Source organism: Stomoxys calcitrans, chromosome 1 (genome assembly GCF_963082655.1).
Source record: "Stomoxys calcitrans chromosome 1, idStoCalc2.1, whole genome shotgun sequence".
Classification (NCBI taxonomy): domain Eukaryota; kingdom Metazoa; phylum Arthropoda; class Insecta; order Diptera; family Muscidae; genus Stomoxys; species Stomoxys calcitrans.
This window is the reverse complement of record NC_081552.1, coordinates 24,207,024-24,234,062: the sequence shown is the minus strand read 5'-3', so window position 1 is coordinate 24,234,062 and position 27,039 is coordinate 24,207,024. Positions and strand designations below refer to the sequence as shown.

Genomic DNA, 27,039 nt, shown 5'->3' with positions numbered 1-27,039 from the left:
GCCTTTTTTTCTGAGTTTGATATCCCTGCAAAATTAATAAGACTTTGCAGGATGACCCTTGGTGATACGCGTTTCTCCGTAAGAATAGGAAATAATCTCTCCGAATCATTCAATACCAAACGAGGTTTCGGACAAGGAGATCGTGTGGTCTCTTTAATATCCTGCTGGAGAAGATTATACGGGATGCAGATGTGAATAGATATGGCACACTAATCACAAGAGAACACATGCTACTCGCCTATGTCAACGACATCGACATCGACATCATGGGTCGGTCACCGGAAATAGTAACTGCAGCCTTTGAAGGAATCGAAAGAGCGAAAGGGAAAATTGGTCTGGCAGTAAATGGAGATAAGACGAAATGGATGGTTTCAACTCCCAAAACGCCTTGCAAAACCGAGCAGATAAAGAAAATGGAGAAAGTTGTGAACCACAACTTTGAGATAGCCGTAAACTTTATCTACCTTGGCACCGCCGTAACCGAAACGAATGACGAAAAACAGATGCTACTTTGGATTAAGTAAGCAGTTTAGAAACAAGGCCACCTCTCGACAGACGAAGACTACACTTTACAAGACACTGATACTATCCGTGTTGTTATATGGTACTGAGGCATGGGTATTTGTGAAAGCAGACGAGGCAGTGCTTGGAGTTTTTGAGAGAAAAATTCTTGGTAAAATATAGGGACCAGTTTGCGTTAATGGAAAATATAGGCGTCGTATGAACCACGAGCTGTATGAGCTGTATGGCGACGAAAATACAACGGCTGCTTTGGCTAGGTCATGTTGTCTGAATGGATGAAGAAGCTCCAGCAAAGAAGTCTTTTGAAGGCAAATATGGTGGTTCACGCAAATCGGGAAGACCAAAAGCCCAATGGAAAGATCAAGTGGTGGGAGACACCTCGAAACTAGGTGTCAGAGATTTTAGAATGAGCGCAGAAGATCGAGGCGCTTGGAACGCTATTCTACGTTCGGCTAGTGGAACAAATGTTCTGTCATAGCCAATTAAAGTAAAATAATCCAGCACCCCATTAACAGGCCGATTCTATTCGTTCAAAGCCTTCAAAGTATGGTTGTCTTTGTGAGTATCTTTTGGAAGTTCTGTTAATGCCTGCGAACGGTAGACAACAGCAACTACTCTCTCAGCTGCTCCGTGCGCCCAGGTTCAAATCCCAGGCATTCGATTCTCCGGTCATTAAGAGAAAGAGAAACTAACTGGAAAAAAAAAAATACTTGAATATAAAAATTCGGTAGAGACCGGCCGCGATTCGTACCTGGGCACACGGATCAGCAGCGAGTGCCGTTGCCGTTGTCTAGCGTTCGAAGCCCTTAATACAACTTTCAAAAGATGCATACAAATCATATGCTTGTGCCATGGAAGCTAAGTAGTCGTATAAAGAAAAAGTCTATCACTACAAAAAAATACATGCGGTGGAAAAGAACAGCTGGTGTGAAAGGGGTCAGACTTAGTGTTAGTGTTGTGCTTACATCGTAGATACGTTTTCGCGGTATACGACCTACCCATGTATGGCCCTTGAAGTCTCCACACCGAATATGGCCGATGAGTTATTCTAACCAAATGACGAAACGCGCCCCCATAGTGGTTGGTGTGTGCTGTGATCTCTGGCTTCCCTTTTCGATTGCAAAAATCTTCGACCATTTATTTTGCTCGACTCGAAAGAGAAACAAAACCAAATAATTCCAATTATTCTTTGGAAAAGTTTTTAAGACTAACAAGGTAAATATTTCATTTGAAGACATTTTTTTTTAATAAGATTTTATCTACAGATCAAATTTGAATGAATGTAATAAATAAAGAATTAAGAGAAAATTCATATAGAATTATGTCTTAGAAACATTTTTCTTAAATGTTTGTCTTTCTTTTTTTTGTAAAAAAATTGTTTGGCTAGAAAAAAAGATAAAATAAAAATAAAATAAAATATGATCGAGACCAGCCCCTATTTGGATATAGCTATGGATATAGCAGTAGATTTATAAAAAAAAATTAAGATGATTATCATGTACTTGGTGATGGGTATACAAAATTCGGCACAGCCGAACTTAACACATTTTTACTTGTTTTCTTTGATATTGACTTGTTACACCCTACACCATAGGTTGGGGGATATATTAATTTTGTCATTGCATTTGTAACACTTCGAAATATGCATCCAAGACCCCATTAAGTATGCATATTCTTAATCGTCATGACATTTGAAGTCGATCTAGAGGGCGCAATTCTCATCTGATTTCACTGAAATTTTGCATGAAGTGTTTTGTAATGACTTTCAACAACTGTGGTAAGTATGGTTCAAATCGATTCATAAATTGATATACCTGTCATATGTATCGATCTTGCATCTTGTCTTCTTGAGCCTCTAGAGGGCGCTATTTTTATCCGATTTGGCTGAAATTTTGCATGAATTTATTTGTTATGACTTCCAACAATTGTGTCTTGTATGGTTCAAATCGGTACATAACCTGATATAGCTGCCCTATAAACCTATCTGGGATCTCGATTTTTTAGGTCTCTAGAGGGCGCTATTTTCATCCGATTTCGCTGAAATTTTGCATGAACTTATTTGTTATGACTTCCAACAACTGTGTCTTGTATGGTCCAAATCGGTACATAACCTGATATAGCTGCCATATTAACCGATCTGGGATCTTGATTTTTTAGGTCTCTAGAGGGCGCTATTTTTATCCGATTTGGCTGAAATTTTGCATTAACTTATTTGTTATGACTTCCACCAACTGTGGTAAGTATGGTTCAAATCGGTACATAACCTGATATAGCTGCCATATAAACCGATCTGGGATCTTGATTACTTTGGTCTCTAGAGGGCGCTATTTTTATCCGATTTGGCTGAAATTTAGCATGAACTTATTTGTTATGACTTCCAACAACTGTGGTAAGTATGGTTCAAATCGAAACATAACCTGATATAGCTGCCCTATAAACCGATCTGGGATCTTGATTTTTTAGGTCTCTAGAGGGCGCAACTTTTATCCGATTTGGCTGAAATTTTGCATGAACTTATTTGTTATGACTTCCAATAACTGTGTCTAAAATGGTTCAAATCGGTTCATAACCTGATATAAAGGGTGATTTTTTTGAGGTTAGGATTTTCATGCATTAGTATTTGACAGATCACGTGGGATTTCAGACATGGTGTCAAAGAGAAAGATGCTCAGTATGCTTTGACATTTCATCATGAATAGACTTACTAACGAGCATCGCTTGCAAATCATTGAATTTTATTACCAAAATCAGTGTTCGGTTCGAAATGTGTTCATTCACCGTAACGTTGCGTCCAATAGCATCTTTGAAAAAATACGGTCCAATGATTCCACCAGCGTACAAACCACACCAAACAGTGCATTTTTCGGGATGCATGGGTAGTTCTTGAACGGCTTCTGGTTGCTCTTCACTCCAAATGCGGCAATTTTGCTTATTTACGTAGCCATTCAACCAGAAATGAGCCTCATCGCTGAACAAAATTTGTCAAAATTTCGAACCGAACACTGATTTTGGTAATAAAATTCAATGATTTGCAAGCGTTGCTCGTTAGTAAGTCTATTCATGATGAAATGTCAAAGCATACTGAGCATCTTTCTCTTTGACACCATGTCTGAAATCCCACGTGATCTGTCAAATACTAATGCATGAAAATCCTAACCTCAAAAAAATCACCCTTTAGCTGCCATATAAACCGATCTGAGATATTGACTTCTTAAGCCTCTAAAGGGCGCAATTTTTATCCGATTTTGCTGAAATTTTGTTCAACGGCTTCTCCCATGACCTTTAAAATACATGTCCAATATGGTCTTAATCGATCTATAGTCTGATACAGCTCCCATATAAACCGATCTCCTGACTATCTATCTTGAGCCCCTACAAGGCGCAATTCGTATCCGAATGGACTGAAATATTATCCAACGACTTCTACTATGGTCTTTAACATTCAATTCACTTATGATCCGAATTAGACTATAACTTGATATATCTCCCATAGCATAACAATTCTTATGCATTAATCTTTGTTTGCCTAAAAAGAGATACCGCGCAAAGAACTCGACAAATGCGATCCATGGTGGAGGGTATATAAGATTCGGCCCGGCCGAACTTAGCACGCTCTTACGTGTTTTATTTTTGAATTTGTTTTTTGTTGGTTTGGGCAATTTTTATTTTTTTTGCTGCATTTTCTTACTTTTGTTTTTCTTTCGGTGTTTTATTGGTAAAATAATTTAAATGCAAGCTCGCTCACATATAGGAGTAACATGGCCACAAGAATTTTTGAATATTGCCTTTTTTCAAAGCTCAAAGGAATTCCTGCACAACATCAATAAACATCAAACAAGGTAAAACAGGGTCGGTAAGGTGGTGGTGGTGGTAGCGGTGGTGTGAGGCATTGGGGTCAAAGGTATTTTCCCATTAACCTCTAAATAAAGCTGTCTATGCTTCAAAGCGCCTCAGTGTATACTTCTTTGACAGCAATAATTTGTATTCACAGACATGCCAGTCATTGGTGGTCCATATTATGTGTGCGCCTGGATACAAAATATTGTTGCGTACGAAAATTATTCTTGACTCAGTCTCTTGTTAAAATAGATGTTAATGTTGTTGTGCTTTTCTACTTTGGGTTTAATATCCTCAATATACCAAATTGTTGTATTCAAGATATTGAGGGGGATAACTGGGGCACAGTTACCAATCGTTACCAAGTGGATTTTTCCATGTTTTAATTTCGTCGTTAATCTTTGGAAGCATATTGGACTTTTGGCCTTGGATAGATGAAATTTTTGTGGAAAGCTGATAATAGAAAATTGTCTATGAAAGACAATCATGAGAATTATTAATAGTGTAATATACATTAGGTACTAGAAAATATTGCTTGAAGATTTCCGTTGCCATATGTGAAAAATTAAGTTAATAAAAATATTATTTGAAAAAAGATATAGGGTTGCCCAAAAAGTAATTGCGGATTTTTTAAAATAAAGTAAATGCATTTTTAATAAAACTTAAAATGAACTTTAATCAAATATACTTTTTTACACTTTTTTTCTAAAGCAAGCTAAAAGTAACAGCTGATAACTGACAGAAGAAAGAATGCAATCGCAGAGTCACAAGCTGTGAAAAAATTTGTCAACGCCGACTATATGAAAAATCCGCTAATACTTTTTGGGCAACCCAATACATTGAAATGACGGATATAGGCTTTTTGCATCATCAGCGTCTCTGCGACCATGGCATTATAATTTCAACGTTATTATGCACATAGTCTCCTTTTTATATGTTTTTTTAGATTTTTCTATTATCGGCCTTCTGTGTTTTGCATCAACCCAGTTTAAAGTTAAGCGAAGCGAAACTAGAAATCAATATTAATAAAAATAAAATGCCACTGTTTTTAGTTTTTTCAATATTAAAATTAAAAAATAAAACGGAAACCATTCTTTATACTTGTACTATAAGCAACTGAATTAAGTTAACTTTTTTATCTTCTTTTATGTTTATCTTCCTATATGTGCTTGGCCAACATTTTCACCAAATGTGATATATCTTTAAAAATATATGGTAAATTATGTTTTATTTCACATGAATTGACAATGAGCACATGTTTTAAATGTTTTCGTGTTAGACGCACACTTTGTTTTCTTTCGAAATACATGATATATGAGTATATTGCCTTTATAGGCTAGGCGACCACATCTGACTTGACTGACTTGACTACACACCGGTTGGCAGACCTAGTGTTCCAAGATATTTTTAAACTGCTCAGTCCTCATTCTCTCTCCCTATCATATTTTTCATTTTTATTATTCTGCACGGGATTTTTTGTGTTATCATACGTTTTGGCCCCAAAAGATCATTTAATAATCAAATACAAAAATACACGGCACCACGTCATTGGGATGAAATTTTTTGAAAATAAATTTAAAAAAAAAAAATAATTAAAATAAATGTAAAAAAAAATTATAAAAATCTAAATAAGCATGACAAATATAAAAAACATTTAATATAAAAAAAAAATAAATAAAATAAAAGGTACCAAACAAGTAATTAAAAATATGCAAAAATATTAAAAATAAGAAAAAACTAATGAAAAAAACAAGTTCGGCCGGGCCGAATCTTATATACCCTCCACCATGGATCGCATTTGTCGAGTTCTTTTCACGGCATCTCTTCGTAGGATATAAGAAAAGATTTGCTCTGGTATTAGAGCGATATCAAGACATGGTCCGGTTTGGACCACAATTCAATTATATGTTGGAGACCTGTGTAAAATGTCAGCCAATTCGAATAAGAATTGCACCCTTTGGGGGCTCAAGAAGTAAAATAGAGAGATCGATTTATATGGGAGCTGTATCGGGCTATAGACCGATTCAGACCATTATAAACACGTATGTTGATGGTCATGAGAGAATCCGTTGTACAAAATTTCAGGCAAATAGGTTAATAATTGAGACCCCTAGAGGCTCAAGAAGTCAAGACCCAAGATCGGTTTATATGGTAGCTACATCAGGTTATGAACCGATTTGAACCATACTTGGCACAGTTGTTGTACACCATAACAAAATACTACGTGCAAAAATTCATTCCAATCGGATAAGAATTGCGCACTCTAGAGACTCAAGAAGTCAAGACCCAAGATCGGTTTATATGGCAGCTATATCAGGTTATGGACCGATGTGAACCATACTTTGCACAGTTGTTGTATAATATAACAAAACACGTAGTGCAAAATTTCATTCCAATCGGATAAGAATTGCGCACTCTAGAGGCTCAAGAAGTCAAGATCCAAGATCGGTTTATATGACAGCTATATCAGGTTATGGACCGATCTGAACCATACTTGGCACAGTTGTTGGATATCGTAACAAAACACGTCGTGCATAATTTCATTCCAATCGGATAAGAATTGCGCACTCTAGAGGCTCAAGAAGTCAAGACCCCAGATCGGTTTATATGACAGCTATATCAGGTTATGGACCGATGTGAACCATACTTGGCACAGTTGTTGGATATCGTAACAAAACATGTCGTGCATAATTTCAGTCAAATCGGACGAGAATAGCGCCCTATAAAGGCTCAAGAAATCAAGACTCAAAATCGGTTTATATAGCAGCTATATCAAAACATTGACCGATTTGGCCCATTTACAATCCCAACCGACCTAAAATAATAAGAAGTATTTGTGAAAAATTTTAAGCTGCTGGCTTTACTCCTTCGGAAGTTAGCGTGCTTTCGACAGACAGACGGACAGACGGACGGACTGACGGACGGCTAGGTAGACTTAAAATGTAACGACGATCAAGAATATATATACTTTATGGGGTCTTGGACGCATATTTCGAGGTGTTACAAACAGAATGACGAAATTAGTATACCCCCATCCTATGGTGGAGGGTATAAAAACAAGTAAAAGCTCGCTATGTTCGGCCGAGCCGAGTCTTCGGAACCTACCACCATGGATCGCATTTGCCAAGTTCTTCGAATAACTTTTTTAAATAGAAAAACACCAAACATAGAAAAACACCACCTGCAAAATTCCAGGCAAATCGAGTAATAATTACGACCTCCAGAGGCTCAAAAAGTCAACCTTTGAGATCGGTTTATGTGACAGCTGTATCAGGTTATAGGCCGATTCGAACCGTACTTGGCACAATTGTTGGAACTCATAACACACTACTTCTTGCAAAATTTCAGCCAAATCGGATGGATGAGTCAACCACGTTGCGTTTTCGTATGCGGGTACATTTGGCTTCAGACAAAGTATGTTTCTTGTCGTCTACTTTCGAAGTACGAACGCAACGTGGTTGACTTGGCAAACCCATGTCTTCGGGTACATTTTGCTTCAGACAGAGTATTTTTCTTGTCGTCTGCTTTCGAAGTACGAACGCAACGTGGTTGACTCGTCCATCGGATTTGGTTGCAACGTGGTTGATTTGACAAAAGCATGGGTAAACACACACATAAGCGTATGTTTCTTATATGAGAAAACAAACACAATAACGATTTGTGTGATCAGTTCATCTTTTGAAAATGACAGTGAGATGCTTTCATATGACTCAGTGTGCAGCGAGTGATTTCTTATATCTCACTGTAGCGGCGACGAATTCGACGAATAAAAATACTACCAACTACTGAATGGGGAGGCCACCGTAGCGGAGAGGTTACCATGTCCGCCTATGACGTTGAACGCCTGGGTTCGAATCCTGGCGAGACCATCAGAAATAATTTTCAGCGTTGGTTTTCCCCTCCTAATGCTGGCAACATTTGTGAGGTACTATGCCATGTAAAACTTCTCTCCAAAGAGGTGTCGTACTGCGGCACGCCGTTCGGACTCGGCTATAAAAAGGAGGTCCCTTATCATTGAGCTAAAAAACTTGAATCGGACTGCACTCATTGATATGTGAGAAGTTTCCCCCTGTTCCTTAGTGGAATGTTCATGGCCAAAATTTGCAATTTTTACTGAATGGGGATTGTTTTTGAAAATTATCTACGCAACAGCCGTTTACTTTCTCTTCAGTATCTCGCTCTTCAGTGGCCTTGAAACACAACAATATGTGGGTTCAGCGTTCAACGAGTTCAGCAAAAACAGTCAGGCCTTTAGTGTATATGGCGGCTGAACTCGGACACCGCTCGGACGAAGAAGGGCCTAAAGCAGCTCGCTGTGCCAAATTTCAGCTAAATGCGGCGTCTATGTGCCTCAGATCTTAAATCGGGAGGTAGGTTTATATTTGGATTATATCAAGATATTATCCTACCTGGACCATATTCGATATCAAAGTCGAGGGTCTTTTGACAAATTTAAGCGAAATTGTGTGTGAGGGGGGCGCTCCCCCTTACCCTAATTTTCAGAAACACCAGATCTCGAAGATAGGTGGTGCGATTTAAGCGAAATTTTGTGTGCTCTCATATAGTACCCTAAAAATAAAAATTCGGTATCCAAATTTCGGATGGGGTACCTAGGGGCACCGCCCCACCCTAAAACCTACCAAACATATATTTAGACCAATCACGACAATATGGGACTCAAATGAAAGGTTTTTAGGATAAGAAAACGTATCTGATATCCAATTGTCGGACGAAGTGCTAGGCGGACCACCCCAAGCCCCAAAACACCCCTAAATCGGACATATTTACCGATCATGGCAATATGGGACTCAAATGAAAGGTATTTGCGAGTAGAATACGAATCTGATATCCAAATGTGGGACCACGTTTCTGGGGGTCCACCCCTTTCCCAAAACACCCCACAAACAGGAATTATTAACTGACCATGGGAATATGGGGTTTAAAAAACAGGTATTTGAATGTAGAATACGAATCTGATATCCAAATATGGGACCAAGTGTTTGGGGGACCGCCTCTCCCCAAAAACATCCCCAAAGAGGACAAATTTACGACCATAGCAATATGGGGCTCAAATGAAAGGTCTTTGGGAGTAAAGCACGAATTTGAAATCAATATTCGGGAAATGTGTCTATGGGGCCACCCCACCCCCACAACACCACCCAAATAGTAAGTATTTTCTGACTATTGCAATATGAGGCTCAAAGAGAGGGTTTTTAAAGTGGAACACTAATCCGATATATATTTTTAAGGCTAACCCACTGAGTGGCCGCCCATCCCCCAAAACACCCCCATGCCGGTCTATGGAAATATGGGGCTCAAATTAAAGGTATTTGGGAGTAGACAACGTATCTGATATCAACATAAGGGACCAATTGTCTCAATTTCAATGTGGGGCCTAAATGAAAGGAAATAAGGGGTAAAGCAAGAATTGATACCCACTTTCGGGACCCATTTTCTGGGGGTCTACCCCTTTCCCAAAATACCCCACAAAGAGCAATTTTTTACTGACCATGCCAATATGTGGCTCAAATGAAAGGTATTTGAGATAAGAAAACGAATTTGATAACCTATTTTGGGGCTATGTGTTTGGGGGATGTCTCATCATGCAAACTCCCCTAAACCAATGACAATATGGTGTTAAAAAAAAAATGGTATTTGAAAGAAGAGAACTATGGTGATATTTTTTCAGGGCCAAGTGTCTGGGGGACCACCTCACCCCCGAAAACACCCCTGAATCAGAGAAAACATGAGAATATCGGGCTGAATTAAAGTATTTTAGGAATGGAGTACATCTTACATCTAAAATAAAATTCGTAGACCAATAAAGATCATATGGGATTCAGATAAAGGCACTTATATTGTTAAACTGTTAGTCAATAACACTGAAAAAAAACACACAAATTAAAAAAAATTTTAAATTAAAAAATTTGAAAAAAATACATGCCGAGCGTGGTTAATGTGATAATTGTATCATAAAGGCGTTTTCGCAATTGATACGATTCAAATACAACATCACACCAAATATGGTTAAAAAGTCTTCTAGCCAAAGACGAAACCCGCCCCATAGTGGTTGATGTATGTTGCCATCTTTGGCTTTCCATTTTTAAGAAAATCTCCGATCATTGAGCTCGTCTCGTAAGACAAACAAACCAAAATTGTGAAATTTAATGATCGTCGCCCTAAAAGCCAAAAAAAAAATTAAAAATAAAAAAATAAAAATTAAAAAAAATAAAAATTAAAAAAAATAAATATTAAAAAAAATAAAAATAAAAAAAAATTAAAAATAAAAATTTAAAAAAGAAAATAAAATTAATTTTTTTGTTTTAATTGAAATGTAATACATAAATAAATAACATAAGCTCCGTGGGGTATACGTCAACTGGTTCCTCATGGCATCATCGGCAATATATCGAAATATTGGAAAACAAGATATAGAAATATTGTAGTTAAGAAAAAGCATAAACATTGTTCTCTAATCATTTTTCACATATTGCCTCAAGCCAGACAAAATGAAAGGAAAATCAAAAAAAATTTAAAAAAAAAATCAAAACATTAAAAAAAAAACCATTGAAAATAATTTAAAAAAATAAAAAGATAAGTAAAAGCGTGCTAAGTTAGGTCGGGCCGAATCTTATATACCCTTCAGCTTGGATCGCATATGTCAAGTTTTTGCCCGATATCTCTTTATAGCCAATCAAAGGATAATGGATACGAATTGCTATGCTATTGGAGCTTTATCTTGTTATAGACCAATTCGGAGCATACTTGGTTTCGATATTGGATAATAATTTTGCCTTATAGGGACTCAAGATTTAAAGTCGAGAAATCGGTTTATATGGGAATTATATTGGGTTGCCCAAAAAGTAATTGCGGATTTTTTTAAAAGGAAGTAAATCCATTTTTAATAAAACTTAGAATGAACTTTTATCAAATATACTTATTTTATACTTTTTTTCTAAAGCAAGCTAAAAGTAACAGCTGATAACTGACAGAATAAAGAATGTAATTACAGAGTCACAAGCCGTTGCATAAATTTGTCAACGCCGACTATATGCAAAATCCGCAATTACTTTTTGGGCAATAAGCAATATAAGATTTAGGTAAGAGATTTCGGCACTTAGATGGCGACATGGGTCGTGGCATGGGCATCAATTAAGGATTTTGTAAGTAGCACGGAATTCCTAACTTAGATTTTCATTTTCAAGTTTAGTTTTTTAAGCATTTAGAGCGCACAACAAGACGGCTACTAAATCAGGTGTATGTCCATAGTGGCATAAGGCGGTTTAATATCCGCCTCCTCTTTTCAACCTAACCTAAATAAGATTACGAACCAATTCAGACGCTATTTGGCACGTATGTTAAATGTCATAGAACAAGTCATTGTGCAAAATGTCAGACAAATCAGACAAGAACTTCGGCCTCTAGGGACTCAAGAAGTGCAATTAGAAGATTTGTCAATATGAGAGCTATATCAGGTTTTAGACAGATTCAGACCACACTTGGTACGGTATGTTGGAGGTTAGACGTTTACGTCCATTGTGATACCACAGAAACAGAAGAAGGGCTAAGCACCCCCCTTAAAAGGTTTAGCCCCTCCCCCCAGAATATCAAAAGTTCCATAGTTTTCGATAAAAATTTGCTAAATTTTTTTCTGTTCAAAGGGTTTAAGCCCCCCACCCCTCCATACTTGGAACAGTTGTTGGAAGTCCTACTAAAAAGACATATGCAAAATTTCAACCATATTGGTTGCGCCCTCTAGAGGCTCAATAAATTTAATCGGGAGATCGGTTTATATGGCGGCTATATCAGGTTATGCACTGATTTAGACCATACTCGGTACATTTGTTGGGAGCTATACCAAAACACCTCATACATAATTTCAGCCAAATCGTATAGGAATTGCGCCCTCTAGACGCTCAAGAAGTCAAGACCCAAGGTCGGTTTATATGGCAGCTATATCAGACTATCAACCGATGTAGACCATACTGGGCACAGCTATTGGAAGTGATACCAAAACACCACGTTAAAAATTTCAGCCAAATTTGATGAGAATTGCTCCCTCTAAAAGCTCAAGAAGTTAATATCCAAGATCGGTTTATATGGCAGTTATATCAAAACATGGACCGATATCGCCCATTCGCAATCTCAACTGACCTACACTAAAAAGAAGTATTTGTGCAAAATGTCAAGCGGCTGGATTCACTCCTTCGAATGTTAACGTGCTTTCGACAGAGGGACGGACAGATGGACGGACAGACTGACGAATTGAGCAAGAGTTCTGAATTTTGGAACTTTGGTACACTATGGTAAACTTAATTGGATGAATGTAAGAATTTTTGCAAATTTGTTAATTTTGATACTAAAAAAGTACCAAAAAGGTACGAAATGGGTGAACTTCATACAGGGCGGATGGATGGAATTTTGAAATTTGACTTTAATGACATCTGGTGCAAAGGGATGAGAATCAAAGGAAATGATTAAAAAATATTAGTAGTACCTGGAGAAGGCGTAGTACCGTTAAAAAATTTGGTAAATTTGGTAAATATTTGGAAAATCCTACCGGAAATGGGAGAAATAGTACGTTTAGTACCGCAAATGGTACTATTTGGTACTTTCTTTGTAAATTGAGCAAGAGTTTTGAATTTTGGAACTTTGGTACACTATGGCAAACTTAATTGGATGAATGTAAGAATTTTTGCAAATTTGTTAATTTTGATACTAAAAAAGTACCAAAAAGGTACGAAATGGGTGAACTTCTTACAGGGCGGATGGATGGAATTTTAAAATTTGAATTAAATGACATCTGGTGCAAAAGGAAGAGAATCAAAGGAAAAAATTAAAAAATATTTATAGTACCTGGAGAAGGCGTAGTACCATAATTGGTACCATTACAAAATTTGGTAAATATTTGGAAAATCCTACCGGAAATGGGAGAAATAGTACGTTTAGTACCGCAAATGGTACTATTTGGTACATTCCTTGTAAATTGAGCAAGAGTTATGAATTTTGGAACTTTGGTACACTATGGCAAACTTAATTGGATGAATGAAAGAATTTTTGCAAATTTGTTAATTTTGATACTAAAAAAGTACCAAAAAGGTACGAAATGGGTGAACTTCTACAGGGCGGATGGATGGAATTTTAAAATTTGAATTAAATGACATTTGGTGCAAAAGGATGAGAATCAAAGGAAAAAATTAAAAAATATTTATAGTACCTGGAGAAGGCGTAGTACCGTAATTGGTACCATTACAAAATTTGGTAAATTTGGTAAATATTTGGAAAATCCTACCGGAGATGGGAGAAATAGTACGTTTAGTACCGCAAATGGTACTATTTGGTACTTTCTTTGTAAATTGAGCAAGAGTTCTGAATTTTGGATCTTTAGTACACTATGGCAAACTTAATTGGATGAAAATTTGTTAATTTTGATACTAAAATAGTACCAAAAAGGTACGAAATGGGTGAACTTCTTACAGAGCGGATGGATGGAATTTTAAAATTTGAATTAAATGACATCTGGTGCAAAAGGATGAGAATCAAAGGAAAAAATTAAAAAATATTTATAGAACCTGGAGAAGGCGTAGTACCGTAATTGGTACCATTACAAAATTTGGTAAATATTTGGAAAATCCTACTGGAAATGGGAGAAATAGTACGTTTAGTACCGCAAATGGTACTATTTGGTACATTCTTTGTAAATTGAGCAAGAGTTTTGAATTTTGGAACTTTGGTACACTATGGCAAACTTAATTGGATGAATGTAAGAATTTTTGCAAATTTGTTAATTTTGATACTAAAAAAGTACCAAAAAGGTACGAAATGGGTGAACTTCTTACAGGGCGGATGGATGGAATTTTAAAATTTGACTTTAATGACATCTGGTGCAAAAGGATGAGAATCAAAAGAAAAAATTAAAAAATATTTATGGTACCTGGAGAAGGCGTAGCACCGTAATTGGTACCATTACAAATGGAGCTAGGGTCAAAAATTTGGCATGTAGGTACAACTGGCAAACATATGTTGGGTGACTAAATGGTTTTTTTCACGATTCGTACATCATGCATTTTGGTAAAAAAATTAGTACCATTTGGTACCTTTTTACAAACGAAGCTAGAGGTCTGAAATTTGGTATATAGAAACAACTACGAAAAATATTATGGGTGGTTATGATCTTTTTTACATTTCGTACATTGGTACCATTTGGTGCTTTCTGTGTAGATGGAGGTAGAAATCTGAAAATTGGCAAGTGGGTAAAGCGAATAAAGGTTTTCTTTTCACAATTCGAAGATTTTGATACCAAAATTGGTACTATTTTGGTACTAAGTGTTTAAATGGAGCTAGAGGGCTGATGGATAACTAAATGATCTATACAAAATTCGCTCATTTTGGTACCATCTAGTACTTCCTTTACAGATGGAGCTAGAGGTTTGAAATTTAGCATGCAGGTACAGCTAGGAAAAATATAATGGGCGACTATGAGCTTTTTAGAATTCGTAAATGTGCAGATGCAGCTGAAAGTGGTATGTATGTCATGGGCGACTAAATGATTTTTTCACAATTCGAACATTTTGGTACCAAAATTGGTACAGATGAAGTTTGAGGTCTGAAATTTGGCATGTACATAGGTACAACTAAGAAAGAAATAATGGGTGGCTAAATGATCTATTCACCATTCGCACATTTTGGAACCAAAATTGGTACCATTTTAGTGAGAGGCCAGGCGGCACCGGCTCTTGCACAACTACTGAGTGCCTATACTAAAAAAAAGTACCAAAAAGGTACGAAATGGATGAACATTGTGCATGGTGGATGGATAGAAGTAGAATTCTGAAATTTGACATAAAAGACATCTGATGCAAAAGGATGAGGGTGAAAAGAAAATTGGATATATATGGTACTGGTAACAGCAGAAAATTTGCGTTTAGTACCGCAATTGGTACTATTTGGTACTTTCTTTGCTGATACAGCTAGAGGTCTGAAATTTCACATGTTGGTACAACTAAGAAATATATGATGGATGACCAAATGTTTTATTAAAAATTCATACATTTTGGTATCATTTGGTACCTTCTATTCAGATGAAGCTAGAGGTCTGAAATTTGGCATATTGGTACAACTAAGAAATATATGATGGGTGGCAAATGTATTTATTTACGATTCCCACATTTGGTACTAAAATTAGTACCATTTGGTACTTTCTTCTCTTTAGATGGAGTTAGGGTTCTGAAATTTGGCATGCAGGTACAACTAAGAAATTTATGATAGGTGACTAAATGATGTATTAAAAAATTTATACATTTTCTGTTCAGATGGAGTTTGAGCTCTGAAATTCAACATGCAGTACAACTAGCAAAAATATGATGAGTGACTAAATGATTTATTCACAATTCGTACATTCTGGTACCATATGGTGCTTTCTTTGCAGATGGAGCCAGAGGTCTGAAATTTGGCACGTGGGTGCAAGAAGGAAAAATATAATGGGTAACTAAATGATCCATTTAAAATTCGTTCTTTTTGGGTACCAAAATGTGCAAAATAGTACGAAATAGCTAATCTTCGCCTACAGCGAACGATGGCTGATAAAATTAAGCGATTTGTCAAACATTTTCCCAGTCTTGACAAAAAAAATGACATGTGGAAGAAAACGTACCGATTGTGGTGTAAATGGTACCTTGAAAGAATGATTGATTGATTTTTCCGATATATTGTTATTCTTGGTACTATTTGGTACTTTCTGTACACAAGGGGACGGAATTCTGGAATTTTATACGCAATTATTACAAAACTTCATAATCTTATAACACAAAAATAGGGCTATCAAAAACGGGGGCAGCAAAGCAGACACTAGTACCAAAATATAAAAATAAAATTCGTCAAATTAAAAAAACAAATGACATTTCAATCTTTAATCTTAATTAAAATTGCCTGTTCCCCTTCTTAAACAGTTGTCCTTTAGGATGCCTTCAAATCTTAATTTATATTCAGCAGTTATTTTTAGATTCCACAATCTTCTTTCTGCTTTACAGATTTCTATTTCTATTTTTTTTTTTCTTTTTGCTATTAACACATAAATGAATGTTTTTAATGTAACCAACTGTGTTTACTCTGCTTTTGACATTTACAGAATATCAGTTTCTGCGTATACGAGAAATGTATAGATTTTTCTTAGAATCGCTTCAAGTCTTTCAATGTGAGTGATTGGTTACTTAATACATATTGAGATGTATTTTTCCTCAACAAATAAATAGAGATAAGATATTATTTGTGTGCAGAGGCTTCGATTTGTTGTTGAATTGAGATGTTGTTGACAAACAGCAGCTTTAATAAAGTACAGTGACATAAGTATTAATAAAGCAAATTATTGAGTAATTATTTCACATATAAATATTATTTTTGCTGTTTAAGAAAATAATAATCATACGCTTCATGGTACCATATTAATAGTACTCATACGCAATAAAGAACATTAGCACAAAAGATAATTAAATCATATTGTTATCCTAGGATGGCACTGAATTCTTTCCTAAAACCATTGTTCACTTAAATATGTTGTCATAACAGCTTAAAAAATCAATGAAATTGCCCAGTGCCTAGCTGGCGTATAAGTGTTATTGATTACAATATTATAAGAAAAAGCAAAAGCATACGCCACAGTGTGCCATATTTATAATGGTTACACACTCTGTTATACACAACATAATCTTGGTTTATAGTTATTTGAGGTTTTTCTTATTTTATTTAAATATAAAACGTTTATCATGTACCATTTACCTGCTGTGTTTATGTTAAAATCCCATTACCCTCAAAGAGCTCACATTAAATACGTTATTCAATATTAATAGCTTGGTGTTAGGAACAATACAGACAGACAAAAAAGCACACACTCCGATGTCGTCTACTATATATCCCCTTAAACCCTAATGCATATAAATTAAATTGATTAAAATGTAATGTACAACGACAACAATGGGGCAAATTAAATTACATGGGCATTTGTTTTTTTTTTTCTCTTCGTTTTTTTAAGGGCCAAGCATTATTCAATTTGACAGCAGAAATACAAGGCGAAAAAGTCAAATGTGTCAGGCACAGCGCACAGTTTTTCGCAATACTCAAGTAAATCATATAAATTTATGTTGATACTAAAATGGACCAAGGAAGATGGAAATGAAAGTGAAAAGGGCAGCAGAAAAGAAAAACTGTAGTAAAATGAATATCAAAGGTCAGCAGGATGGCCGGACGGACATGCTATTGTAAGAGGGCCCTTTTTCTCACAGCCGAAATATGAAGCAAAAACACTGCTAATAGCTGAACTGGAAAATTTTCGAAGAAAAAAAAATTCCATTTCATGAAATTGTAGTTTGCTTTAATATCATCTCATAAAGCTAAATATATGGAAAACATTTTTAGAATGGTGTAGAATTTGTTTTTGTGTAGGTTTTGTTGTTTCCTTGTCCTCTAAATAAAATTTTCTAAACCCAATGTATTGTTGTAGTATCACAAATAATATTTCTTTTTTGTATAACATGATTTTGATTTATAAAGCCTGAAGATATGCTATATTTCGCTATATAATTTCAATTGCTTGCTTGTATGCCTCATAAAATACTAATTAAATGGCAAATTCTTGTTCATGACAACCAGTCAAAAGAAAGCTCATTTGGCCATTTTTTTTACATTATGCATGTTTGGAGGTTGTAAAAGTTTTATGACCATAATTTTTTGCAGGATACTATAGGCACATTTTTTGGCCTCGCCCACAGATATGCTATACATTGTGTTTGCATTGTTTTGTTTTCTTGAAGTTGAAGTTGAAGTTTATATTTATTGAGTCTTTTTTTAAACATTGAAGTAGAATTAGAAACATAATAAAGAAAACTTATGACTATAATGTATTATCGCAATAACATATTAGGTAGTTTCAGCGCCTGGCTTTAGCATAAAAGGTAAAATGTAATATGGATACATGAAATTAGAATTATTGACGTCCTTGCTCCCGAGACTACTACATTAAATAGAAAAATCTTAATCTAGGGTTTGAACTTAAAGCTACAAATAATAAAATAAGCAAAAAATAATAACAATTATAACTAAAAAAAAAAAAAAAAAAAACAAGGAAAAGTAGGTTAAGATGTAGCTAACCACGGTGAGTACCGGCAAGTGCCTTTTCGTAAAAAGCGATAGTACCCGATTCAGGTTCATTTATATATCCCAAGGGAGATAAATACTGAGCATTATACCAACCAATGTTCGCTTGGCTATTCATAGCGTCAATCATATGAGAATTCTCATGAAGCCCTAATCTTAAATTGAATTTCTCCAAAAGATCACACACATAGGAAGAAAGCCGCTTTAACTTGGAATTCAAATAAATGAAATTATTTGAATATCTTCTGTTAATGCGCTTAAAATTCTTCCCAATGCAAAGTCTCAAAATTTTCCGCTCAAAAATCTCAAGTTCTTTCATAACAATGGGGGATATACTGAACCAAACTGGAAAACCATATAAGATAACAGGCCTAATACAAGTCTTGTACAATAAAAGTTTCGTATTTACAGGCAAAGATTTGTATCCAAGAATTTTTTGAAACGATGCGAATATTCCCTGGGCCTTATTACGGACCTTCCGCGCGTGTACGTTGAATTTAAAAAGTTTGTTAAACTCTACACCCAAATATTTAACTTTCTCTTTAAATGGAATTTCAATGCCATTTAAAAATAGCTTCAAGGATTTACTCTCAGGTACAACAAAGCGCTTGCATTTTCCCGATGCATTTCTTATGCAAATGGCTTCGCATTTTGAAGTATTTATCTTTATACCCCATTTATCATAAAAATTTTTAACCTCATGGAGGTATTGCGAGACTTGGACCAAAGCACATGCTGGCGATTCATTGTGAGAGTATAAAAGGGAATCATCCGCATACAAAATACCCGAGGAATGTTCGGAGGTGTGGGGAAAATCACTCATAAAAATGTTATATAAATGTGGAGCTAAAACCGATCCTTGCGGGACACCACAATTAACATTTGAAAATTCCGACAACTGATTTTTGAAGAGTACGCCAAATTGTCTATTCGTAAAAAAACTTTTGAAAAGCTTTATAATCGGAGGACTAAACCCTATCCTTATCATTTTAGTTAATATACCATAGTGGGAAGCATGATCAAAAGCCTTTTCAACGTCAAGAAAAACTGCAACAGTACATTTCTTTGCTCTTAAATTCAATACAATATCATTTGTGAACTTTGTCATAGCATCAACTGTGGAATGCCCTTTTTGGAAACCAAATTGTGAGTTTGGAATATATGGTAAAGTGATTCCTTTATCCATTTTAGTACGGACAATCATTTCAAAAAGTTTACCCAGATTTGACAATAAAGATATAGGTCGCAAGTTCGAAATCTCATTACTATTAGCCTTTTTCTTAATTGGAATTATCTTTGAGGTTTTCCATGAATCTGGAAAATATCCGTTGGAGATACAGTTATTAAATATGATAACTAAATATTCAAATGCTTTAGTTGAAAGTTTTCGAATAATAAAATTAGAAATAGTATCAATGCCAGACGATTTCTTATTCTTTAAATATGAGGAAATATCAAGAATTTCACCCAAAGTTGTAAGATTTTCCAACCTGTCTTGATTTTTTGCATCTGAATCAATTGAAAATGAATAGCAGTGTTGAGGAACATTTGCAATGAAGTCATTCACAAAATCTTCCCTTACAGACGAAAGATGAACAGAGTTATTATAAATATTAGAAAAATACGATTTCAAATGGGAAAGGCATTCCGACTCATTTGTTATTATCGCACCATCAATTGATAATTTATCCAAAGGTAGAGATTTTCGATGCCCAATAATCTTGAAAACGTCCCGATGTGCTCTTGGCCCCGGCTTAATTCCTCTAAGTTTATCTCTAAAAATAGAAATCTGCTCTAGTTCAACCTGCCTCTTGATAATAACACTCAATAATTGGATTTGCTTGGATAAAATGCGATACTCTGGACTGAATCTGTTACTGGACACGCGATATAGCCTCTTAAGTTCTTTTTGCCAATTATATTTAATTCTATATAAATTCTTAATTCTATCAGATATCAAGAATTTTCTGTTACCCAATTCAATTTTCTTAGAATGAAGTTCTGAGACAGAACTCACAGCAGAAGCAAACTCTTCAATGTACTGATCAATTTCATTGTTACTCAAATTTCTATTTGAAGGGGGATAATTACTTAAAATACCCTGAGTTATATCGTGCTTGAAATCATCCCAATTTGTGCTTTCGTAGCTTGTAAATGTAGGAGGAGGCTGCAAAACAATTTCGAAGCTAGGAAGAATGACGTTAAGTTTGAGAGGGTAGTGATCTGAAAAACTGGGTAAACATGAGGTCGAACAAACAGGATTTGGCAGGTCAGATGTGTTAGAACAAAAGAGAAAATGATCCAAGTAAGATGAACCATTTGGAAACGTTGGACAGGATGAAGATATTCTGGTAAAAAAGTGGGGATTTACTTGAAGGAAGTCATAAAAACAGTTTCCATTTGAATTATTCATAGAATCACCCCATGAAATATGTCTAGCATTGAAATCACCACCTATAAATGTGAAATCAAATCCCCCAGAATAATTACCTAAAGAAGACAGAGAACTTAAAATTTGCGATTGGCTTGAATTGCCAGGAATATAAACTGAGCCTAACAAAATTTTCCTAAGAACGCCATTAATAGAAACATCAATAGAAATAAATAAATTAGGGAAGAGAAACCCTAAGATGACTTCTTTTCTGAATTTAAAATGTTTCTTAAGTAGTATGGCCACACCTTGTGCGCTGTTATCCCTTAGAAAGTGACAGCCTTCAAAACTAATATTACCTCCAGCTCTCAAATGAGTTTCCTGAAGGAAAGCAATGTCAATATCAAACTTTTTCATTAAACTGTGTAATTCAAATCTACGGCCATATTCAATGAGTGACCTGACATTAAATGTAATAAGATCCAGAACATTATGGACCATAGACTTGGTTTACTTCGCGTAAGAGGCCTATACATCGCTGTATCGCCTCTTCCTTTGAAATGGTTTGAAACTCCCTTATAAAATTGGCAATTTTGTCTTCCAGCGAAATCACTTTAGGAGGGCAAAGTTCTTTAGCAATTTTCAAAAATTCTTCAATGATTTTCGGTTTCGTTGAGGGTTGAGTGTAACTAGAAGTACCGTTACGGGACGCATCGGAATAAGATACATTCGGTTGAGTAAAAGAGTTTAAAGCACTAAAAACATTGTTTTTTGCCTTCTCTTTTCTCTCTAGGGCAACTGATCTAGCTCTCTTCTTAAGCTCAACATATTTTTTATACTCAGGGCAACCTCTAAAACTCGAGGGATGGCCGCTCTTTCCACAATTGATGCAAAATGGTAAATTTCCATCGCCCTGCACAAATTTACACTCACCTTGTGCATGGTTTTGACCGCACTTTACGCACGCAAAATCCCTGTTGCAATTTTGGGACATATGCCCCCATTGTTGGCATCTCCAGCATTGAACATCCCTCATATTTTTCTTCGGTAATTCCCAAGACACCCTTTGATGCAAAATATATCTTTGCGCCTTCAACTCAGATACGGATTTACCAGGATGCAGTGTTAGCAAAAAAAGACCTGTGTCAATATTGTTTTTCTTGGAGTATGAAGTGGAAAATTTAGAGACACTATGCACTGTATCAGGGACTAACATATCTATTTCCGACTTAATATCCTCTATTGCTGTGTCAAACAAAAGGCCACGCAAAACAATGGTTTGTCGTTTTAACTCCCTTGGGGTATAAGAGTATGAATCTAATTTCTTTTCACGTAGAAGGCACATTAGCTCAACAATATTATAAGAAAAGGCAAAAGCATACGCCACAGTGTGTCATATTTATAATGGTTACACACTCTGTTATACACAACATAATCTTGGTTTATAGTTATTTGATGTTTTTCTTATTTTATTTAAATATAAAACGTTTATCATGTACCATTTACCTGCTGTGTTTATGTTAAAATCCCATTACCCTCAAAGAGCTCACATTAAATACGTTATTCAATATTAATAGCTTGGTATTAGGAACAATACAGACAGACAAAAAAGCACAAACTCCGATGTCGTCTACTATATATCCCCTTAAACCCTAATGCATATAAATTAAATTGATTAAAATGTAATGTACAACGACAACAATGGGGCAAATTAAATTACATGGGCATTTGTTTTTTTTTTCTCTTCGTTTTTTTAAGGGCCAAGCATTATTCAATTTGACAGCAGAAATACAAGGCGAAAAAGTCAAATGTGTCAGGCACAGCGCACAGTTTTTCGCAATACTCAAGTAAATCATATAAATTTATGTTGATACTAAAATGTACCAAGGAAGATGGAAATGAAAGTGAAAAGGGCAGCAGAAAAGAAAAACTGTAGTAAAATGAATATCAAAGGTCAGCAGGATGGCCGGACGGACATGCTATTGTAAGAGGGCCCTTTTTCTCACAGCCGAAATATGAAGCAAAAACACTGCTAATAGCTGAACTGGAAAATTTTCGAAGAAAAAAAAATTCCATTTCATGAAATTGTAGTTTGCTTTAATATCATCTCATAAAGCTAAATATGTGGAAAACATTTGTAGAATGGTTAATATTTTGTGTAGGTTTTGTTGTTTCCTTGTCCTCTAAATAAAATTTTCTAAACTCAATGTATTGTTGTACAATAGTATCACAAATAATATTTCTTTTTGGTATAACATGATTTTGATTTATAAAGCCTGAAGATATGCTATATTTCGCTATATAATTTCAATTGCTTGCTTGTATGCCTCATAAAATACTAATTAAATGGCAAATTCTTGTTCATGACAACCAGTCAAAAGAAAGCTCCTTTGGCCATTTTTTTACATTATGCATGTTTGGAGGTTGTAAAAGTTTTATGACCATAATTTTTTGCAGGATACTATAGGCACATTTTTTGGCCTCGCCCACAGATATGCTATACATTGTGTTTGCATTGTTTTGTTTTCTTTAGTATGGTACATGTACAATTAATTAGCAAACCCCCAAAATACTTAAACTCAAGCATGTTTTTCCAAAAAAAAAAAAAAAATCCCTTAACGATCCCTTAAAAGTTATAGAAAACTAAAAATTTGCTGAAATTGTGGTATCACCATACATAAGAATACCTTCTTACCTCTATAGAGATATTTTGAAGGGTGAAAGTTCTAAGAAAATTAGTTTAAGAATTATTTAAGACAAAAAGCCAGAAAGTATGCAATGAAAAATGAGTTATTTGTTTCATAAGCTTTAAGCCATAAACGCCAAATATTTTAAAGTCTTACAAAAATTCTAGCTCGTGCTAGGAAAACGGTATCGCAATGAGGTATCGCGATTGATGTAAAGTGGACGAATGAAACAAGTTAAATAAAATTTTTCCCATCATATGTAGAACATATTTTGGACGAAAATTGTCTTCTCAACGATAAAAAATTTTACAAAGTTCCATAGTTCAAACAAAAAATTTTCTGATTTCTGAAAACCGTTTTAGAGTCTTGTTACATTTAATCTATATAATTAAAAGAAGTAAATTTAGAGTTATAAGCATACAGATAAGACGTATGTTTAAAGTATTAAACTTCACTTTTTTCACTCCATACATCTTACACGTCGGCATCAATCCTTGCTCTGTAGCAGTTGAGGCGGCTGCATCTGCCGGAACGTAATTGAGCCAGAACTACTCTGGTTAGCCGGGGCAGGTCAATTTCTTTAGGTGCAGTGGGAGGCGGTCGTTCTCCAAGGACTACATTCACCCGGTAGCCATTTACCGCATCTGCTACCGTATCTGCATGAATGTTGTCTAGACCTGCTTGATCTTAAGGGTCTTTCTTGTAGCGCTGAACCTCACGCTCTAGATCATGTAGATCGACCTTAGGGTTTCTGGGCGGTGGATATCTATCCACAAGATGATGATTTGGATGGTCTGTGCAATAACAGCCCAAAAAGGTATTGTTTATGTCTTCGCACTGGTAGGATATTTGTCTTCTGATGAAGGTGGTCCACATAGGAGGCAGCCCGTTGCAGTTCGAAGGGAAACACAAAGTTGACGAGACTACACTGGCGCTGCATAACTTACCACAGACGGGCCAATTGCTTTGTACGTGGTCAACAAGGTTTCTTTGTCTGCACCCCAAGTGCTGTCAGCAAATGACTTGAGGACGTTGTTTCAACTTTTGACTTAATCGCAAATTGTTGTGGCATGTGGGGAGAATGTGTAAGAGCTATTAAATGTGATACCAAGTATTTTGGGACACTTGAGTTTGTTATAGCTGACCTTGTCGAATGCCTTCGATAGGTCCAGATCTGGCAAACCGAACAAAATCAGGGTCCTAAAAATTAAATTTTTGTTATAAATCATACAATCGGATATTGTCCGGCTGCAGACCATAGGGTAATACAAAGCAAAAAACACATTTTTCTGCCTAACATTAAAAAATGGGGTTTTTGTGTTCTATTTAAAATAGAAACGATTACCCTATGGTCTGCAGCCGGACAATATCCGATTGTATGAATTACTTCAAGACCAAATAAATTTAGCGCAAAACATGTTTTTTTTTATAAATTAAAAAATTTTTTTCAAGAAATTAAATTGTTTTTTGGAAAATGGCTCGGCTTTAAAAGTATTAAACTCGACTTTTTTCATATAATATTAAAAAATATTTCATTTTTGCAGTGAGAACATAGATGCTTTGGGAATTAAAACAAAAAAATTTATTCAATTTTTTTTAATTTTAAAATTTTTGTAAAAAAAATTTTCACAAATATATATTTTTTTATAAATTACAATTTTTCATTTAAGAAATTTAAATTCCTTTAAATCTTGAAAAATTCTTTTTAAAAATTATTTTTTTTTTAATTTACTTATTTTTGAAAACTAAAATGTTTTAAAGCATAATTTTTTTCAGCCTACTGCTCGAAATTTATGTCAAAAGTATTAAAATCTACTTTTTTTTGCTAAATGTTCAATACATATTTTTTTACAACATATAATTTTTTTTTTACCTTTAATTTTTTTTATTGAAATTTTTTTTAAATATTTAAAATTTTTTTTTCAAAAAATTTTTTTTCAAATATTTAAAAATTTGTTTCAAAAACTAAATTAAAAATTATAAATTTTTTTTCAAAAATTATGTTTTTTTTGCAAAAATTATAAATCTATTTCCAAAATTATCAATTTTTTTCTAAAACTATAATATTTTTTCAAAAATTATAAATTTTTTTAAAAAAATTATTATTTAGTTTTTAAAGTTGTATTTTTTTGTCAATTCATTAAAATTATTTTTTTCAAAAATTTAATTTTTTTTACAAATTATTAATTTTTTTTCAAAACTTAAATATTTTTTAAAACGTTTAATTTTTTTCCATTTTTTTTTTTTTTTTTTTTTGAAAAAAGTTGATTTTTTTAATAATTATAAATATTTTTCAATGATTATAATTTTTACACCCTCCACCATAGGATGGGGGTATACTAATTTCGTCATTCTGTTTGTAACTCCTCCAAATATTCGTCTCCGACCCCATAAAGTATATACATTCTTCTTTTCGTCATGACATTTTATGTCGATAGATTGGATCTTGACTTCTTGAGCCAATATATGGCGCAATTTTTCTCCGATTTGCCTAAAATTTTGCATGAGTTGATTTTCAACAATTGTGCTAAGTATGATTGAAATCAGTCCATAACCTGATATAGCTGTCATATAAACCGATCAGGGGTCTTGACTTCTTGAGCCACTAGAGGGCTCAATTCCTATCCGATTTCGTTATAACTTCCAACAACTGTGTAAAGTATGGTTCAAATGGGTCCATAACCTGATATAGCTGCCATACAAACCGATCTTGACTCAAGAGATCCACTAGAGGACGCAATTCTTATCCAATTTGGCTGAAATTTTTTACAACGGCTTCCCCCGCGACCTTCAACACACGTGTCAAATATGGTCTGAATCGGTCTATAACCTAATACAGCTCCACTAAAAAACGGTCTCCCTATTTTACTTTTTGACCCCCTAAAGGGCGAAATCCTTATTCGATTTGTCAGAAATTTTACACAATGACTTCTACTGTGGTCTCGAACATTCATTCCATTATATTCCGACTCGGACCAAGACTTGATATAGCTCCAATAGCATAGCAATTCTTTTCTTTTATCCTTTCCTTTGTTTGCCTGAAAAGAGACACCGGGAAAAGAACTCCACCAATGCGACAAATGGTGGAGGGTATATAAGATTCGGCCCTGCCGAACTAAGCACGCTTTTACTTGTTTTTCCTAAAATAATTTTTTTTTAATTGTTGAAAAACTCCATTTTTTCAAAAATTTAAATTTTCTTTCAAAAGTTTTAAACTAGTTTTTCACAAATAATTTTTGTTTTTTAAAAATTAGAATTTTTTTCTTCAAAAATTTTATTTTTTTTTTTGAAAATTATTTTTTTTTTTTTTCAAAACGTAAAAATATTTAGCATAGTAAAATTTTCGTATGTCGAGAGGTGGCCTAGTTCTTAAACTGCTCACTTAATCCAAAGTAGCATCTGTTTGCCAGTATTATTCTTCGCTTTATCTCAAAACTGGTGTCATTCGTTTCGTTTACGGCGGTGCCGATGTAG

The 27,039-nt window shown here is 34.8% G+C and overlaps 1 protein-coding gene and 1 long non-coding RNA gene across 2 annotated transcripts in view; both read left to right on the top strand.

Moving 5' to 3' along the window:
• Window positions 1–18,082, top strand: part of LOC106091392 (uncharacterized) — a 45,192-nt gene extending 27,110 nt beyond the window's left edge. Inside the window, exon 3 of the long non-coding RNA XR_009396411.1 lies at window positions 17,387–18,082. This is a non-coding gene — a long non-coding RNA (uncharacterized LOC106091392). The remainder of the gene's footprint in view (window positions 1–17,386) is intronic.
• Window positions 1–27,039, top strand: part of LOC106089962 (phosphatase Herzog) — a 342,933-nt gene that overhangs the window by 181,275 nt on the left and 134,619 nt on the right. The window lies entirely within an intron of this gene.